The 15000-nt window shown below is 40.6% G+C and overlaps 1 protein-coding gene across 1 annotated transcript in view; it reads right to left on the bottom strand.

Annotated features, from left to right (window-relative positions):
* LOC122800212 (endonuclease V-like) overlaps positions 1–15000 on the bottom strand; it is a 1155665-nt gene that overhangs the window by 1135416 nt on the left and 5249 nt on the right. The gene's annotated exons all lie outside the window — the stretch shown is intronic.

Below are 15000 nucleotides of genomic sequence, written 5' to 3'. Positions count from 1 at the left end.
AAGTTGCTACATACTCCAATAAAACACTCGTCTTATGATTTGTCATATTTTATTTTAAGCATCAGGCTTTGGTACTTCAGACATTACAGCATGACTATATATTACACGTCACATTATTTTAACTTTGCTCTTATTTAACTTCAAATTATGCTATGTTACTCTTTTCAGGAGCTGTATTAGTCTCTTGCCATGTTCCTGTGCCTGAGCCCACACTAATAGGTTAATTATGTTTACAATACCTTCATGAAGCATAGTTGTATAAAAACTTACCATAACCTTACATGTCCTCTTCCATGTTCATAGGTGTGTACTAGGCTAATGGCCCTGGAGCCTTTACAAGCCTAGCCCATAGAAGTGCCCTGGCATCGTGCTGCCCGCCGTTAGTTACCAATGCCTCTATCAAGTACAGCCACTGGAGTGATCAAAGAGGTGAACTTTCTATTTCCCATCCACTCATCAAGATTTCTCTTGAAGAGGGTCTGTGAGGTGCTCTGCTTGACGTGTATGGGAAATTTATTCCAGAGCATGGGCAGTCTCTAGGTTATGACCGGTCCCTCCAGCATGTTCTGTTGATTGTGGTAGTGAGGTTGAGGTCTCTGGAGTGTGTGGTGCAGAGGGATTGGAATTTCTTTAGATGTATCATTTCGAACAGAGCTGGGTCAGACATGGCTTTGTAAGTCAATCAGAGATCGCCTCTTAGAAGATGATATGAGACAGATAAAAGTTGGAGTTTTTTGAGTCTGTCCAAGTAGGACATGTGTTTAAGGCCTAGGATCCTCTTTGTGAGGTACTTTAGTGGCCTCTCCAGCTGCTGCAGGTGTCTAGTGAGGTACATGCTAAATGTGGTATTATATTCGATGATTGGTCTAATGAGGGAAGAGTAGAGAGAGGTGATGACCTCTTTCTTCCTGGATGGAAAACCCTTGGTAATAAGATGTGCCACACAGAAGCACTTTCTGACTACAGTGGCAATGTAGTGGTCGAAGGAGAGGTTGCTGTCAACCTGTGTGCCCAGATCTCTTACAATGCCTTCAGTGTTCAGTGGGCTCCCATCGATGTGGTAATTAGTGGGAATGGAGTTTTTCCCAAAGGGGATGACTATGCATTTTTTGGCATTAAGCTTAAGGCCATGGTTACACCACCAGTCATTTGTCTCAGTGAGGCCTTTCTGAAGGATGTCTACATCACTTGGGGAGTTGATAACGGCTCCCAGCTTGCAGTCGTCTGTGACCTTGGTCAGCCAGAGTCCCTCCGTGTTGGCCTGGACTTCTGAGAAGTAGATGTCAAACAAGACAGGACCCAGGACCAATCCCTATGAGACTCTACTCGTGACTGGTCGGCAGTCTGACTTGGAGTCCGCTACTTTCACACTGTGGATTCCATCACTGAGCCAATTTCCAACCCACCTAATGATATAGGGGTTGATGCCTAGTTTAGTGGGTTTACCAATAATTCCTGAGTGAGGAATGGTATCAAAGGCCTTGGCCAGATTGAGGTAGGCTGTATGAACTGCCTTACCCCCATCCACAGCTCTGGTGAATGACTCAAAGAATTCAACCAGGTTGAGTAGGCATGATCTACCTTTCACAAAACCAAACTGCGTGTTATCTAGAGTTTGGAGATTCTATATGTCTTTGTTAATTAGGTCCATGATGATGCACTCCATAGCCTTATATATCAGACTCATCAGGCTAATGGAATGATAATTCCCAGGGTCTGTATTCACTCCCCCTTTATGGAGAGGGATGACTGTAACAGTGCACCATTCGGTAAGGACAAAGCCTGAGGTGAGGCTGTGAGTGAACAGGGTACAGATGTGGAACCATTTCACTTTGTAGTTCATGTAGAACACAGCCAGGAATATTGTCGAGTCCCATGGAAGCTGTATTCTTGGCCTTAGACAATAAAGCTTTAACCTGTGCTGCAGTAATGCTGGGTGCCTGGCATTCTACCAGTACTGTAATGGTCCTTTCAGGGAGGGGGGGATAAAGTTGGCACTAAATCTGTCTGTATGTTGGCAATATCTGTTGGCTCAGTATAGGAGGTACCATTGCGCAGTAATTCGGAGCAAATCTGGGTATTGCCGTGGAGATTCTCGATTTAACTATAAAAGGCTTTGTGGTTGTTTTTAGTGTCTGCCGCAATTCTGCATTCATAGCTGGTTTTAGAGGTTTTGATGAAGGATCTCAACTTTTTGATGAGGCTAGTAAGGGAGTTTTTCCAGTCTTGGGACTTCACCTTTTTCTGCAACAGTTTCTTCCTTCTGTTGTAGAGTTTATTAATGGCAGGGGACCACCAGTCTGGCTTCCTTTTTTTGGAGAACAGTGTCTTGGTTCTGTTGGGTATGGTTAGTTCCATGCATTTATGTACGTGTTGCAGTATTCATAACAGTAGGGAGATGGCTGCCTGCTGCACCGGACATCCGGCCAGTATATCAAAGTCTTAGGATAAGGGGTATGTGCGACATTGCATGTCAGAGCCATAAACCAACGTCGGCTATAAAAATGATGTCTGCATGTTACCAACTCAGAAATGACTGCCGCATACAGTAGAACCCCTAGGATATAAGAAGAAAGGAAGCTTTTCAGACCCACATATTCCACCAGTCAAGGAGGTAAATGCATTAAAGAGGTATGTTTTAGTTGTGTCCTGTTTGGATGTAAGGAAGCAAGGGAAATCCCACACCAGAAAGCATGAACAAAAGAGGGGGTAGGAGGGTGGGAATGAATACTGCAACATGGAAGAGAAAGACATCTAAGGATATGGTAAGTTCTTACACATCTACTCTATGTCCTTCGATTCTCATGTTGCAGTATTCATAACAGTTGTGAGAATACCAAAGCTTTAGGTAGGAGCCTGGGAGGCAGGTTGGAAGGTGGGGTCAATGAGACCCTGTAAAATTGACCTTGAAAACCCAGCCCTGGCTCTAGAAATAAAGTCTAATTTGTAATGCTTGATAAAAGAATGTACAGAAGACCAACTGCCCGCCTCCAAAACAGAAGCACAGTCAACACCCCTATAAAAGGCTGTTGAAGAAGCAGCTACCCTAGTAGAGTGAGCTCTCACATTGGAATTTGTTTTCCATGAAAGGAATAGCAGAAAGAGATTTCCTTAGAAATCCATATGGCACTTGTCTGTTTTGACTCCGCCTTCTCCAAGGCCCTAGGGTGAAAGGAGACAAAAAGTTGGTCAGACTTTCTAATGGATTTGGTCCTGTCCAGGTAATATCTTAGTTGTCTATGAACATACAAGGAATGCAAAGTTCTTTTGAGGAGTTTTGAGGTTGAGGGAAGAAAACAGGTAGATTAACGGTCTGATTCAAGGAGAGCTCAATAACCACCTTAGGCATGAAAGAAGGACTGGCCCTGAGGGAGATCCTGTCTCTGTGGTAGATAAGGTAAGGAGGGGTAGCCATAAGGGCTTGGATTTATGAGAACCTACTGGCAGATGTAAGGGCTGAGCCATCAACAGTAATGTTTTCCAAGTACATAGTTTAAGTGATGCTGAGCTGGTTCAAATGGGGGGTAGTGTGAGTTTTTGAGCACAAAATTAAGATCCCATTATGGAGGGATAGGTCTACGAGGGGGTCTGAAGGGAAGGACCCCTTTTAAGAAGAGTTTTACATCTAACCTGGATGCCAAAGGAGGTACTAAAGGAAGGCAGGTGGAGATGGCTGACAAATGCACTTTTACAAAAGAGTACGTCAGTCCTGAATGTAAAAGCTCACACAAGTAAGAAAGGACCATGGGTACTGGAACAAAAGAAGGGTCCAGTTTGTTCTTGAGACACCACCTGGAGAATCTTTTCCATTTTGATACATAATTTCTCCTCGTACTAGGTTTCCTGTCCTACTGCAGGACATTGAGTATGTCCTCTGAATACAGGTGTCTGAAGCAGGATCAAAATTCTATCACCCATAGGGTCAGTATTAGGCTGAGCACCAGAGGGTGGACGAGAGACCCCCTGTCTTGTGTCAGTAGGTCAAATCAGTGAGGTATACTTGTGGCGATTGCCCTTGGCTAATAGGTGTAGTAGGGGAAACCAATGCTGTCTTGGTCAAAAGGGGGTCACCAGCAGGATTTTTGGTTTGTCCCTCTGGATTTTCAGAAGGACTTTTTGAATCAGTGTAAAGGGGGAAAGCATAAAGAGACATCCCCACCCAAGAAAAAGAGAAGGTATCCACCTTCCAAGCCTGTGGATGTGGGTCTCTGGTGAAAACAGAGGCATCTGTCTGTTCTGGGAGGAGGCAAACTGATCTGCCTGAGGAATACCCCACCTCTGAATAACATCCAAGAACACCTCCCTGTGGAGCATCCATTTATGAGATGGTGCTAAGGTTCTGCTGAGGGTGTCCACCATCACATTCTCTGCTGAAGGAATGTACACAGCTAGCTGGTAAATGTGTAGTTTTGCTGCTATGGACCAAATCTGAATTGCCAAGGTGCAAAGTGGAAAGGACCTTGTCCTTCCCTACTTGTTGATATACCACAGGACAGTCATATTATCTGTAACTACCTTCAAGGTGCCTGGTAGAAACATTTGTTTGAGGTGCCAAGAGAAGGGCCCTCAGTTCTTTGATATTGATGTGATCCCTCTGTATCTGGGTGGACCACTCTCCCTGAACTTTGCTCTGGTTGTTGTTGATTTCCAGAACTGCTCCCCAACTCAGATCTGATGTGTTGTGAGGGTGGAAGAATCTGTAAGGGTATTCCCTGATTGAGGTTGATGGATGAAATCCACCATTCCAGCTCTTTTTTCAAGCATGGGAGAAGAGGGAGGGAAACATCCAGAATATGGGAGAGTGGGTTCCATAGATTCTTCAAGACTCATTGGAACTTCCTCATATACAGCCTTGCAAAGGGAAGCATGGGAATCAAGGATAGGACCCTCAGAAATTCCTTGGCTGAGATGGTGTGGAGGGAAAGAAGTGCTTGGAAGTAATGGGTGAGGGGGTCCACCTTCTGGCAGGGGATGAAGGCTGCCATCTTGTCTGTTCTTATTCTGCATCCTACAAAGACAAGATCTTGGGCAGGTATCATTTGTGATTTTTTGTTGGTTCACTGTGAACCCAAGGTCTGCCAAGGTTTTGCACACCATGTGTAGGTGATGGTAAAGGGAGTGGCAATCCAGGTGTAGGATTAACAGGTCATCTAAGCAGGGATATATTTGCATGCCCTGCATTCTGCAGTGGGCAATAACTGGAGCTAGACATTTTGTGAACACTCTTGTAGATGTAGAGAGCCCAAACAGCAAGGCAGAATATATAAGGAACCTGCTGAAAAGCATAGGAATTTCCTGTAGCTGGGGTGAATGGGGATATGAAGGTAGGCATCAAGGGATACCATGAAGGCTTGGTTGGGGATACGCGGTAACAGATGATGCAACCTGAGCGTCTTGAAGGTAGGGACCTTGAGAAATAGATTGAGGGTAGACAAATCCAGAATTGGTCTCCTAGGACCATCTTTTCTTGGGACCAAAAACATCCTGGAGTAAAATCCCTTGTTTGTCTGATCTGGAGGGACCTCTTCTATAGTGCCCTGAGCTAGCAGCTAATCCACAATTGGGGGAAAAGGTAAAGCTGGCTTGAAGGGGGTTGAGGTGTCCCCTGGAAGGAAAAACTGTCCACCAAGTCATAAAATAACCTTTTTGGATGTCGGAAAGGACCCAAACCTATGAAGTGAATTTCCATCAGGGGGGTAGGGAAAGGGTGAGGCGGAGGGACAGTGGATAGATGTGGGTAAAGGTTTTGAGTCACAGTGGAAGAGCTCTATCAGGGTCAGACTGCCTCCAAAAGGGAGTAGGGGTTGAGGTGGAGGAGGGTCTAGGAGTGGTTTGCTTCCTAGGGTGTTTCCATCCTTTAGATTGCAGACTCAGCCAAAATTTTAATTGTCAAAGTATGGGGGTGATATCCCTTGCTAAAAGTCAGCAATGCCAGGGTTTTTATATAGGTAAGACCAAATTAAAATTTAGGAAGAGATTTTATCAACACCAATATGATATATCTAAGTTGGATGAAAAAAATGCCCTGGCAAAACATATTAAGGATTGTAGCACACATCAGTTTAAATATATAGACATAGATAGAGTGGATCTAGGACAAAGGGTTGGTCCATCAAACCGACATCTTGAGTATAAAGAACTGAAATGGCAACTTATGTGTAATGCCAATACTCCCCACGGGTCTAAATGAAACAGTATCAGTCAGCTGTGTTTTGAAGTTAAAAGCAGAGTTTGTCTTTTAAAAGAGTATAAAAATAAACTGTTGTATTTTTTTTATATAACGTACACAGTCACACACACACACATTATATATATATATATATATATATATATATATATATATATATATATATATATATATGGCTCTACTATAGATGATCGAAATTGGAGAAAGCCGAAACCCATATGGCCGAGACCATATGTTCGACTTCCGCAAGATCGAACATGTAAAAACAATAAAAATACACATTAACTGACTTTCTAAGTGTTAGCAGGGGGGCTACACCCTCCACACCCCCCGTAACTTTAATATACCAACTCAGAGATCACACTACAGTGCAGAAATGGAAATATTTCCATTCCGCACTGCACGGGCATGTCCGTTACACATGGTTGGGATTCCAAAAGTCAAACATATGGTCTCGGACATATGGGTTTTGACCTTGTGGCATTTTGACCATGTGTAGGGGACCCATACATATATATATATATATATATATATATATATATATATATATATATATGTATATATGTTTTTTCAAGGAAGATTTTTTTAAAAAAGTCGTGTAAAATTTGTATGTGTATAAAACATTTTTTATGAAAAAGCTTTTTAGTGGGTTTTAGGTACTTAATGTCACTAATTGAACAGGTCATGTGACTTTGGGGTGTGTTATAAAAGGGGTGGTATTGTTTTAATTTATTGTTCTGAAGAAGTCAGCACTGAACTGATGAAAGTGCAACACAATAAAATTGCTACTGGCAGTTGATTCCCTTCATTTTATAGTTGTTTTTAGTTTACTTTATTTCGTGGTTTGTCACAATTTTCTAAGTATAACTTTAAAGCAGCCAAGTGGCTATGCAAAGTTTTAGGTACAAAGAACTGGCAGATGTCACAAGAATTATAGTCATGGCCTTCCCCTAAACAAAACAAATACTGATCACAAGTGTCTTCCACAAACAGACTTTCCCTTCCTAGCTAACATGCACGTCTGGAAAGCAAGAAGGAATATAAACAAAAAACCCAAAACGGTACTTATCTGCAGTGGACAGCCGAAATCAAATGAGCAAATGGATTCGCAGAGCTGGCAATCAGAGGTCTGTAGATCCCTGCAGCAGGAAAATTCTGAGTTGGGTATGTGGAGACATCATTTTCATAGCAGATGTCGGTTTATGGCTCTGACATGCAACATCGCACATACCCCTTATGACTTTGGTATACAGGCCGGATGTTATGAATACTGCAACATGAGAATTGAAGGACATCCTTCATTGCCTATGCAACTCCTCTTTAGAATACTCCAAAAGAAATACCAAAAGTCTAAGGGATTTCTGCCTTCCTAATAAGCTACTAAGTGTACAGAATCTGGAGCTTTCTTTGCGTAGCTTTATCTGCCACACTTCCTGGATTGCAGCTAGTGATGAAAAGACTAAGCATTTGTCAATGTCAAAATCACTTCAACTATAAACAAATGACACTCTCTTCAAATCAGCAAGAAAACTATGGATCCACATTTTTGTCATGCTTTACAACAATTACAATATTGTTCAACATTTCTGTTGTCTCCAGCTACTTTAAAATGACACCTACAGTTTAGTTTTACATATTTCATACATCTGTGTTTTACAGCTAATTTCATTTCTAGATATACTTCTGATGTTATTATTTACTTATTTGTTTACTGAGATGGTCCAATAGGCTGAAATGAGCCCATTTTCAGTAGAGGCCCAGGGAGAAAAGCTCCACAGTAAATGAACACACGTCAAGTCAAATACATCAAATGAAATACATAGATATATGATTGCAGTACACTTATACATCAGAACTATACACAGAAAGAAATTTCTCCTAAAGAGTATAGTAGAATGAGAGTTGTTAGCCAATTGACTGAGCTGGAATTATAACTGGGGACATAATGAGTTCACTACGTAGAGGATGTTAGCAGGAGGTGTTACAGATTGGTAAGCAGCCCTGCTTGGTAAAGCTGAGTATACATATTAGATGACTGACTGTAGGAACATGTAGTGTTTATTCCTAGGAGACATTTTTAAGATTGCAAGGAGAAGACATAAGAAAATAAATCCAAGAAGTCATAAGCAAAGGCTAAGAAAGGCGAAGTGTTAGAGGACTTAGACAGAAAGTATGCAGAGAAGTATTTTGCAAGAGTCTAAGATATAGTCAAGTGCAGGGAAGTGTAGGTTTGGTGCAAGTTCAGTGTCAGAGAGAGAAGTGTTGTGTCAGGGGCTGGATTGTGGGTAATCCTGAGAGAGGGTGGGAGAGTATTACACAGCTTGGAGATAGTGAAGGAGTATAGCACCTTACCGGCGGAAAGGCTGGGCTTTTCAATGCTCGAAGTGCTCAATTTGTATGGTACTGAGTGAGTAGGGAAGAAAGGGCAGGGCAGGTTGATGGTTTGAATACGAGTTTGTGTGCAGTGGTTAGCTGTAGATATGTAAGATAGTGTGGGAGCTGTAGCCAGTTTAGTTGGAGTAGTGAGGTACAATGGTGTGATGCATACTTTGCATTGGTCACGAATTTTGCAATTTTATTATAGCAAGAGTCAAGTTTTGACTTAAGGGAAGACCGGATATTGGTGTGAAAAGTGGAGCCCCGTATAGTAGAGAGGACAGTAGAAAGGAAGTGGCCAGGAATAGTTTAAAGGGGAGGTTGAGAAAGTATTTGTGCCTGTAGAGCATGCCAAGTTTTTGGTGGGTTTTTTGGATGTTACTATGAATATGGAGGTCAAAGGTTAGGTTTTCGTCTAGGATGACTTCTAATAGTTGTGTGTGGGGGACAACTTCAATGACAGCTTTATTCTGGGAGAAGATAGAGAATGTGTCCTTGTTTTTTTTTAGGGGTGAATATCAGTTTAGTTGTTGGGGGGTTTAGAGCTAGGTGGTTTTTGGTCATCCAAGTTTCAGTGGTGATGACAGCAGATTGGGTGAGTTGTTGCAGTTGTGAAGCAGAGTTGGCAGTACAGATGATGGTTGAGTCATCAGCATATTGGATGACTGAACCCTGACTGAGGGTAGAGTGAAAGTTGTTGATGAAGATACTGAACAACAGGGGTCCTAGTATAGAGCCTTGAGGTATGCCTGTGGTTGTATAGAGGAATGAGGAGAAAGATTACTGCCATTTGGTTGATTGTTGCTGATCTGTAAGACAGCCAGAGAACCATTTTAGGGTGGGTGGAGAGATGCCTAGGCTAGACAGTTTGGAGAGAAGAAGGGGGTGGGAGATAGTATTGAAGGCCTTAGAAAGATCTGAGAAGAGACCATTTTGCCAGCATCTCTGGTATGGTTAACTGTGTCCAAAAAGGACAAAAGAGCTGTTGTGGTACTGTGACAGGGCCTGAAGCCATGTTGGGTGGGAGAGAAGATTTGGTTGTTTAACATGTGCTTTAGAAGTTGTGCATGGATGCATTTTTCTAAGATTTTAGAGATGGACGAGAAAATGGCGACAGGATGAAATTTGGAAATATCTGTATTGTTCCCACTTTAATGGAGAGGAAGAATGTATGCTCTTTTTCCAGATTGTGGGTAGATAGGACTCCTGTATGGATCTGTTAAGAATAGTTATGGGATATGCAACAGAGTTGGCAGCTAATCGAAGGTATTCAGGGTGTAGGTTATCAAGGGTGCAGGTGCCAAGTTTGACTTTTAGAAGTAGTTTTTTTAATGGCAGCTGTATGAATAGGTGAGAGAGAGAGAAACAGGGCAGGTGAGGGCTATGAGGGTTTAGGTCTATGGAGTTTGCAGGAGCTAAAGAGGTTTGAGGAAAGTTGGCAGTGAGATTGGTGAAGGCATTTATGAAATAGGAGTTGAAGAGTGTGGCAATTTCGGTAGGTGACTTATCTGGGTTGGGGCATGGATACTTTTGCAGCCTGGTTTGAGTAAGGAGTTAATTGAGCTCCAGAATGTTTTTGGGTTATGCTTGTGCTGATTTTGTAGACTGGGGTAGTAGTCTTTTTTATTGTTGATTATAAGACACTTTGCCTTATTTCGGAGTTGCTTGTACTTTGTGAGGTCAGTGGGGGTACTTATTTTTTTGCCATGATTTCCAGGCTTTATCCCTAGCAATCATGAGTTGCTTGGTGGGTCTGGTGAGTCAGTTGGCGTGATTAGCTTTTACTCTCTTTTGTGGGAGGGGTGCTAATTCGTTTAAGATCCTAAGAAATGTAGAGTTAAAAAACTCTACTGCTTCATCAAGGGAAAGGGTTTTCAGCATGTCCCAAATGAGGTTGTGAAGAGGTCATTAAAGATGGATGTACAAAGTGGAATAGGTCTCTGATTTGTTTGTACTGATGTTTGCCTGGTACTGGGTTATTTTTATGTATTATAAAGGCAGGTGGTCACTAATGGTGTTGGGTAGAGTACCTGAGGAGTAGATTTTATTTTTATCAGAGACCATAATCCAATCAAGGATAGAGCCGCTGTTGGTGTTTTTATTGGGTCCGGTTATACTAGTGACTAGTTGAGTAAAGTTGTAAAGGTTTATAGTGGTGGAGGGATGGCGATGTGAGATGACAAGCCAATTGATACTCACATAGCCTAGAATGATTGTTTCATAATTTAAATTATTAGAGACCCAGATTAGGATTTCCTCTAATATGGGAGTGTTGTTTCCAGGAGGAATATAAAGGACTACAATACAGAGATTTTTGATGTCATTCATTTCAGGAGGGATATAAGTACATCAGCAGTGGCCAATGGAGGGACTGATTTGGTGTATGGGACTATACTGAAGTTATTTGGGTATAACAGTGCAACACCACCACCTTTTTTGTGAGGTCTATCAGATCTTAGGCAGGCATAGCGTGGAGGTAGAAATGCGGTATTTTTAATGTAGAGCTTTAACCATGTCTCAGTAGCAGCTATTATATCTGGCTGGTTGTGTACTACCCAGGCATGGAAGTCTGTGATTTTATTTCTGATGCTTTGGAAGTTGAGGGTGGTGAAATTAAGTGATTTAATGGGATTATTTAGTTTGGTGGACAGGTGGGACCAGGGTTTGGATGTATGTCTCCACATTGTGGTAGAGCTGAGTGAATGTATTTGAGGATGAAGGGGTACATCATCTTTTTTGTTGTATAATGGGATTGGAAGGGCAGGTTAGGATTGGTGCTATTCTGTATGCCAAGGAATTTTATTCTGTAATGTAGGATGGAGTTGTCTGGATATAGGCTAGATAGAGGATAGGTGAGAGCAGGTGGAGAGACGAGATGTATGTAATGAGGTGACTAAGGTATGTTTGCTACATTTATAGTTAATGTGAAATGCTGTAATTGGGAGTAGAAGTAACAGGGTGAGAGACAGAGAGAAGTAGTGTGTGGGAGGTAAATGGCATGGTGGATAATAGACAAGGTTAGTGTAAGGACTGTGAAGGAGAGTTGGAGAGAGTGGTACTAGGTATCAGGGCTAGAGAAAAGAGTGAATGTGTGTTGGTTAGGTAGAGTAACAAGGGGGTAGCAGGAGTAAAGTGACACAGTTTAACTGGAATGTCTAATTGGGGGAGTGAAGTAATTGGAGTCCGTTAATTTTGCAAAAGGTTTGAAAACAAAAAGATTATGACATACTTTCAGTTTCACAGTGATCTCAGTGTTTTCTTATGACCACAACCCTAAAATTATGCCATCTTAGGTACTGACAATGATTTGCATACAGCAACAAAGCATTCTGGGCAACCTGAAAATAATATACTTCTTTAGAATAATAGCTACTTACTTACATTATGGCTTCACTAAAAAATTATCAAATTAATTAATTTTAAAAAGTTAGGTGCGCCACCTGTAAGGCATAGCTGACAAACTGTCTTGCTAGGATTGAAGACTCCCGTGTTGCTGCACTTCGCATGGAAAGATAGCAGCCTATATATTAAAGTAGGTAGTGAGACATTGGGGGTTTGGTCTTTCATGATGTCACGTTAGGTATTTTCAGCTTCAAGAAAATGTTTAAGGAGTGGTGCTTATCAAAGAAATTACAAAACTAACTCACTTTTCATCAAAGCAATGTCTTTCGGCTTCTCCCATTAGGGGTCACAACAGCGGATCACAGATCGATTGGCAGCGGAGTTTTTACAGTGTCAGGCTGCCAGCCCAGTGCCCAACCTTCATTGAAGGAACACGCGAACCCACATGCATTTACTGCAAGTCTTTAAAACTCGCTCGACTGCAGGGAGGACATGCAGATGCCACACAGAAGGCGCTCCAGCTGAGAATCGAACTGGTGAACCTCTTGCTGTGAGGTGACAATGCTAACCACTGCACCAAACTTTTCATCAAAAACTGTAAAATGTGATATGATATATGTTAAGTAGATTAGTCCCATCACTAAGGGATGGTTATTTATATCTTCTATGGAAAATGTGACAACACACAATTAAGTTCCTGATCAATTCTACTCCTTAGCGGAATAGGTACTTTTCTTGAAGCACGTATCTCTGGCACAGTATAAAGATTTATTTTCAGATGTTATTATCCCGGTAAACTTCATAAACCTATAATTAAAGCATTATTACCATGAAAGATACCATTCTACTAATTATATACAACATTTTAGATGCTTCTGCCACTCTGCAACTGTTAATATGTACAGGGACACATTCTATTTTTACACTTTGAATTTCTTATACCACTCTTGATGCAGCATGAGCTGTACAACCAGAATATTAAGCAAATTAACTTCAGTGTTAAAACCTGAAGAGAGATCTTGTACTTATTTTCATATTCACATCATTAGTTTTTGAATCAATGGCTTCTTACTTCATGTCTTAACTATGTTAATTTGTACACGCCTTTCTTTTCTGTGCCTTTCAGCATTAATGCCTCAAACCTTCCTTTATGTACATTGCTATCTGCCTTTGTGTCTAATCCCAGTTTAACATTTTTTTATTCTCAGAAAATCTTGGTAACATCCTCATCTCACTCTTTGTGATGCATTTCCAGACTTCAAAGTTAAACTCTTTTCATATCATTTATTTTGAATGCACTTGCTTTTCTTACTAAACATTCCTGAAAATGATCTTTTCTATCAGAACTTCTGCTAAACCAATTAAACATATGCCTCATCTTCAACACGTTCACTGTCACAACTACAGGTAGTTTGATTTCAACGGTGCTGCACTTCTCTGCACCTCCATGACTCAGCTGCAGCACATCCTCATTATCATTTTGCCTTTTTTATTTGACTCGCCTTTACACCTCCACTTCCACAGTTAATGCTTTAAACTGTATACTTGTAATCTCATTCATTCATTGTACATCTGGAGCTTTTGAAGTCACAACTGCTTATTTTCAACAGACCTTCCCCTGTTAGATCATTTGTTATGCCATAAACTATTTTATTTTCTTAGAAATGTATCATGCATATCACAAATTCAAAATCTTTGCCCTGGTTCTTCAGTTGAGTAACATATGCATGTCTAAAATCTGTGTTCTCATAAACAGTACATGTTAAATAAACAGCACATTTCTTTTAGGCTCATAATAATGCCTGAATGCATCGTTAAATGAGGCTATTTTGTCTGTTTCTATTTTTTGAAATGTAAACATGTTAAATACTTTTACAGCTCCTACCGCAACAACATATACTAATATGGCACAATGTACCTTTTCATTCTTCTCAGCTATTCAGCCTACACTGGGGAAAATCAAACTTGACTGGAACAAAAACTTTTTATTAAATTGCTCTGCATAGACAGATTTCTTGGTGGATCCAGGTGAGTCATTTCCATAACTGCATATTACAGTTCTAAATTTCTAAACACAAACTCTCAAAACAAAATATATTTCTTCACTTCTACAAATACCTTCTCTCCTAACACCATGTAACATCTGAATGTTTGTCATGCAGCACAGGCATTAGGGATGTGCTTTACAACTGTATGGAGATACATATCCTCCTAGAAAGAAGTGTACCATATGGCATTTAATTTGCTGCAGCAAAGCACTTGCATCTTCCCAATATGCTACAGATTTATTTCTTTAAAATGTTCACTTTGTAGTTAATCCCATCAAAATTCTCTGTAATGCTCACCACCACATTCAAACATTTTTTTTGCTACATTCACCCTACTTAATTCCCCAAAGCCTTCCCTGTACATCTTCCACGTTTTTCAGCAGAAGAACCACACTTCTTATCCTCTGGAAACAGCCTATTTACTGCTGAGAATTTATTGTTGGAATACATGATGGAAAACCATCTCCACTCCTACTATTCAACTACATTTATAATACAGCTTAAATTGTACAGCAAGTATTTAGCTGTCCTTTGGTTTGAGTTCACAACCACAGCACAATGGCATATTACTTACAGGTTTGCCAATGTATAATTTGCATTTCCTGTTGTGGTGTGGGTGTCTCTCTCCCTCTATATATATATATATATATATATATATATATATATATATATATATATATATATATATATATATATATATACACACACATACACAAATGCATATATTATAGTCCATAATTACAAAACATCACAATCTAAACAAATGCCCACAATAACATGAGTACAGAAATCTGCAACAGAAAACATCAGTCACAATAGATAAGCAGCATTTTTGCTCCCTCATTGTGATGGTGCAGCCACCACATTATCTTTATCTAAGTATACCATCTCCAAGTTCATATAAACTCACAGTGAAAATTTAAAATAACCCTCCTCTCTCCTTATCTAAATACAGTATCTTTGAAGAAGTTATTATACCACATCTTGTTCAAAAAAGTTCAACATATTGAGAAACCAACATCATAAGCAAGCAATCACACACCAAAA

Source organism: Protopterus annectens, chromosome 4.part0 (assembly GCF_019279795.1).
Source record: "Protopterus annectens isolate FY-2018-M chromosome 4.part0, PAN1.0, whole genome shotgun sequence".
NCBI lineage: Eukaryota > Metazoa > Chordata > Ceratodontiformes > Protopteridae > Protopterus > Protopterus annectens.
The sequence above is the reverse complement of the archived record's forward strand: the minus strand, read 5'-3'. Positions and strand labels throughout refer to the sequence as shown.